Genomic DNA, 6283 nt, shown 5'->3' on the forward strand with positions numbered 1-6283 from the left:
TTCTTTCTTTCTTTCTTTCTTTCTTTCTTTCTTTCTTTCTTTCTTTCAACAGGGTTTCTCTGCGTAGTCTTGGTTGTTCTGGACTTGCTTTGTAGACCAAGCTGGCCTGGAACTCAGAGATCCACCTGCTTCCGCCTGCCTGAGTGCTGGGATTACAGGCGTGCACCACTGTACACGGCACAGAAAGAGGTTTTTGATTAAAAGAAATTTAGAATATATACATGTAAACTAATTCAAACGTGCAGACCATTATTTGAACACTGAGTTCAAATAAACTGTAATGACATCTGTAATAATTGCTATGACCCAGCTACTTCCCTTCTGGGTATAGATCTTAAAGAAATCAAACAGCAGCCTCAAAGAGATATCCTATATATCCTCCATAATGGCAGCATTAGTCACAACAGTCAAAAGCTAGAAACAAGCCACATGTCTACTGATGGAAAAATGACTAGACAAAATGTTGCATACAAAACAATGGAATGTAGTGCAGCTTTGAAGAAAAGGGAAGATTCCGACATGGTCTCCAAAATGATGAACTGTAAGAATATTAACTATCTGAACCAAGGCAGTCAGACATAGACAAGTACTATATGACTCTTATTATCCAATACACCAAACTCAGAAACAAGTAGAATGGTGGTTCCTAGACACTTGGGAGAATAAGTATTAAATTTTTTTAGATTTATTTGTTTATTATTTATAATGTATACTGCTTGTGTATGTGCCTGGAGTCTAGAAGAGGGCACCAGATTTCATCATAGATGGTTATGAATCACCATGTGGTTGCTGGGAATTGAACCCAGGACCTTTGGAAAAACAGCCAGTGTTCTTAATCTCTGAGGCATCTCTCCAGCCCCAGGTGTGAGGAATTTTTTAATGGTATATAAAAGTTGTAAATCTAGTTCTACAACAGTATACATATATTCTGTACTACTATACAACAGTGTACATATACTCTGTACTATTGAAATGCATACATAAAAATGGTTAAAATGATAAATTCTGTTGAGTATTTTATTACAATTAAAAAGAAACAAAACAGACAAACAAACCATGTGCTCCTGACTTCACACCACCCGAGCAACAACCAACCTCCAAGTACAGACCAATCCAATGTTCCACTGCAGATCCTCCCTTGCCTGCACCCTCCCCAATCCTAAAATCTAGCTCATGATCAACATCTGATTGATGCCTAGTCGGCTGAGCCCCCACCACAATGTCCCCCAGTCTCCACTCTCCTGTGTGCCAGCCCAACCTCTATATCCACCGGACTTCATCGCACTTGCACAATATCCAATTTTCTGGCCCAGCCTGCTGTGTCCACATCAGACACAGAATGAGTAAAAATCCCACATGCCTAGCCCTTATCATAAAAAAATGCAAACAGTATAAAAACTCAAGACAAAATTTATCAGTCCTATAGATCAGTCCCTAAAATGTCTAATGAAAATTACCTAAATGAACCCCAGGATACAGAACTTAAAAGAATAATCATAAACTTTATAAAAAAAAAATCAAGTTTAAAGAAGATACAAACAAATAGCTCAATGAACTTAGAATAAGCTTAAAGGGGGGGGGGGGGAGACCCACCCAAATAGTTTCCAAGAAAATACAAACATAAAGCACAATGAAATGATAAAGACCATATGGGGTTTTAAAATTGAGTTTCAATAAAGGGGAAATACTGAAGAGAACTCAAGCTGAAAAAACTCAACAATCCAATTAGAGAGGTCAGAAGACCTTTCAAATAAGATAGAAAGAACAAAGAAAAAGTACAAAAAACTGCAAGACAGCCTAGAATAATGTAAGTTCTAAAAGACCATGAACGCAAACTCAGCCTGCAAAAATATCTGCTATAATTGAAGGATAAAAAAAAAAAAACAAAAAAACAACTTTCCATGATACAAGTACAACTAACAAACCAAATAGCAAAATAAATAAATAAAATGACTTCAATCAATACACAGCTTTCAATAAATACTTTAAATATTAATGGCCTCAATTCTCCAATCAAAAGACACAAAATCCAGCCAGGTGTTGTAGCGCACACCCCTAATCCCAGCATTTTTTGAGGCAGAGGCAGGAGGATCACTGTGAGTTCAAGGCCAGCCTGGTCTACAAAGTTAGTCCAGGACAGCCAAGGCTACACAGAGAAACCCTGTCTCAAAACACACACACAAACACAAAACCCACAAAATCCATCTTTTGTTGTCTACAAGAAACTCATTTTAACTTTAAAGATAAGAACCACCTTAAAGTCAAAGGGCAGAAAAAGTATTCTAAACAAAGGGAAGCAGGAAGCAAGCAGGTATTGCAGTCCTCATGTATGACAAAATAGCCTTTAAAGTAAAACTAATCAGAAGAGATGAAGGACACTTCATTCTAATTAAGGGAGCCATTAATCAAGAAGACATTATACTCCTAAACATAACTGCACCAAATTCAGGTCCACCCAATTTCATATAAAGTGTGCTACCAGAATTAAAAGCAGACATTAACATCAATCCATTTATATTCAGTGAGTTAAATACCATACTTTCTCTAAGACACAGTGAAAAAATAAACAAAAACTCCATTAGTATTAAATAACATCATACATCAAACGGGCTTAACAGAGAACTACTGAATCTACTGCCAAACATTAAAGAATATATTACACAGCAGCCTATATACGCTTCTCTGAAATAGACCACCCTAGAACACAAAACAAATCTCTCTCTCTCTCTCTTTTTCTTTCCGAAGCAGGGTTTTTCTGTGTAGCCCTGGCTGTACTAGACACGGTTTGTAGACCAGGCTGTCCTCAAACTCACAGAGATCCACCTGCTTCTATCTTCCTGAGTGCTGGGATTACAGACAAAACAAATCTTAACAAATTCAGAAAAATTGAAATAACTGGATATCCTATCCGACTATAATGCAATAAAACTTAAAATCTACGAGCTTGTTCTCTGAAAAGATAAAACAACTAGCCAAGAGAGGACCCCAATAACAGATCAGAAATGGAGAAGAAAACATTACAGTAGACCAAAGAAATTCAGAATAATATAAAGGAATAATTTAAAACCTATACCCCATCAAGCTGAAAAATATAAAAAAAGACAAGTTTCTATATTCATACAGTGTATGATGAATGTAAATTAAAACATACTTAATAAAATATTAGCACACTGAACACAGACATACATCAAAAATATTATCTGCCTTGGCCAAGTTGGATTTACACTGCAGATGGAGGGATGGTTCAACATATGCAACTCAACAGATATAGTAAATCAAATGAATGAACTTAAAAAGCATTCAACATCTCAAAGGATATAGAAAAAGCCTTTGACAAAACCAACATGTTTTTATGACAAAAACCTGAATGAGAGTAGGACTAGAGAGCAAACCTCAAGATAATAAAGTCTTCATATAAAAACGCACAAGGCAGCATTATACCAAATAGAGAAAGCTCTGAAACAATTCCATTAAAATCAGGAACAAGACAGGGCTGCCCATTATCCTCACCTCTTTTCAAACCAGTACTAAAAGTACCTGCTGGAGTAATAAGGTAAGAGAAGGAAATGAAAGGTATACAAATGGGAAAAAAAGAAACCAAACTACTTCTACTTGTAGCTGATTTAATATTACATAAGAGATCTCAAAAATTCCATCAGAAAACTTCTGGGAACAATCAACAATTTCAGCAAGGTGGTAATATAGCTCTAACTCACTTACTAAAACTTAATAGCCTTTCTATACACCAACAACAAACATGATGAGAAAGAGATCATGGATATAACCCTATTCACAGTAGCCTCAAAGACATAAAATATCTAGGAATAAGTCTAACCAAGAACTTCTACAATGAAAAATAAAACAAAACAAAACAGACTTCATTAAAATTAAAAACATTTGGGGCTGGACAGATGGCTCAATGGTTAAGAGCGCTGTCTGCTCTTTCAAAGGTTCAATTCCCAGCAACTACATGGTGGCTCATAACCATTTATACTGGGATCTGATGCCCTCTTCTGACATGCAGGGGCACATGCAGTTGGAGCACTCGTGTACATTAAATAAGTGTTCAGCAGGGTGCAGTGGCATATGCCTGTAATTCGGCCCTCAGGGAGGCAGAGGCAGGCGGATCACTGACCTCGTCTGCAAAGCCAGTCCAGGACAGCCAGGGCTACACAGAGAAATCCTGTCTCGGAAAAACCAAAAATAAATTAATTAATTAAAAAAATTGAGGTAATTACTTATGTGGTTCTAGGGACTGAATTCAGAGTCTTATATGTGCTCTACCACTGAACTATATTCCTAACCAAATATTTGGATCTTAAATAGTATCATGAAGAAAAAAAAGTAAAAAACAAAACAACAACAAAAGCCCCACAAAAGCCAGCAAACAAGATGCTCAGTGGTTAAAAGTGTTTGCTGCCAGACCTGATAACTCAAGTTTTGTCCCTGGGACCGACAAGAAAGAAAAAGAGAACCTTTTTTTCTAAGTAGACCTCTGATTTTCACAGGTGAGCCATCGCATGAATGTACCCACTCACACACATTAGCACACACTAAATACATAAATGGGAACATTTTCAAATAAACAGAAATTGAAGTGAAAATAGAATGAAAAGAAGGTATCTGAAAACAGAGATTCTGTCAGGCACAATGGCGCAGGCCTGTAATCCCAGCTCTCAGGGAGGCAGAGGCAACTGGATCTTTGCGAGTTTGAGGCCAGCCTGGTCTACAAAGTGAGTCCAGGACAATCAAGGCTATACAGAGAAACCCTGTCTCAAAAACAAAATAAAACAAAACAAAAGAGATTTCCTAAAAGATCTGTATGTAGAAAACATAAATTTAATAACAAAATGACAATTAAAAATAAGCAAAAAACTTTTTTACAGAAAAGATACTTGACATTGTTATTAAGAGAATGCAAATAAAAGTCACAATAACACTTCATATCCATTTACAAAACAAAACGTCTCTTAAATAAAATAAATTTTGATGATGTTGTTAAGAAAACGGAGCCCTTATATTCCACTATTAGAAATATAAAATGTCATCCTTACCTAAGTATATAGCTCAGTAGTCAAATATGTCCTAGCTCATTGACCCAGCAATTCAACTCCTTGTTATACACAACAAAAATGAAAACATGGAACAGTAACAATCTAAATGTTCATCGGTCAATAGATGAATACACAAAATGTGCTAGATCCATTTAATGACAAATTATTCAGCAGTAAAAGGAATGAAGTACTCATAAATACAGGAGTATATGAGTATACATTAACTGATTTGGTTTTGCTTATGTTGGGACTAAGGGATAGTTGAGGTTACAGGGAAAATGCTAATAAGTGCTTAATGAGTATGGTGTTTCTATACAGGATGATGAAAATGTTCTCAAAATAGAGACGATGGCAAACCTCTGTGACATAATGAAAACCACTGAAGTAATACTATTAACACTATTTGGTAATTTTAAGAAATCATAATCAAATTTAGGTGAGATAATGATATTAAAAAAATAGAATTCTTATCTTTTAGATACATACTAAAATATTTATGACATCCAAGATTTGTTTTACATAAAAGGAAAGTGAGTAACTGTACAAATAAAACTAGTTAGCAAATGTTGGGTATTTCTAATGTTTCATTATATTACAGTATCAACTTTTGAGTAAGTTTGAAATTTTCTGTATTTAGAAGCTAAGAAAATGACAAGCATTTTTTTTAGAGTAGTTAGGCCAGTCAGCATCAAGTAATCTGTTGCCACTAACAATACCAACATTTCTTTCTGGTTTAATTAATACAAAAACCAATCTTTATACTAATTTAAAAAAATTCTTGATTCTTTTGATTCCTGAGGCAAAATTAAAAAAAAAAATCAACGGAGAATCTAATAAATAAGTAACTTAATTTCTAAGAATTGTGTCACTGTTATGCCATTTAAGGACTTAGGGAGTGAAGTCTTTCCACCACAGCTGTGGTCCTGAAAAAAAAAAAAAAAGCCCTACCAAAACTCTCCAGTTTAGGGATACCCTCACTGATAACATTCCCCTTGACTAAACCACCCAGGACTAATGCCTCTGCCTCTACATATAGTAAAGCACATAAGAGAGTTAACATGCTAAGTTCTGCCTGCTGGCAAAACTGTAGACATTGTAGGCCATAGGTATCTGCTGCAGCTTCGCTCAGCTGCTGCACATGCAAAGCAGACAAAGATGACATGAAAAGAAAGAAAGAAAGAAAGAAAGAAAGAAAGAAAGAAAGAAAGAAAGAAAGAAAGAAAGAAAGA

At 35.6% G+C, this 6283-nt stretch overlaps 1 protein-coding gene across 3 annotated transcripts in view; it reads right to left on the minus strand.

The window, feature by feature from the left end:
- The window catches only part of Ptpn4 (protein tyrosine phosphatase non-receptor type 4), a 154818-nt gene that overhangs the window by 10847 nt on the left and 137688 nt on the right, over positions 1-6283 (minus strand). The window lies entirely within an intron of this gene.

The sequence above is a fragment of the Psammomys obesus genome, unplaced genomic scaffold (assembly GCF_907164565.1).
Source record: "Psammomys obesus unplaced genomic scaffold, mPsaObe1.curated_primary_1811, whole genome shotgun sequence".
Taxonomy (NCBI): Eukaryota; Metazoa; Chordata; class Mammalia; order Rodentia; family Muridae; genus Psammomys; species Psammomys obesus.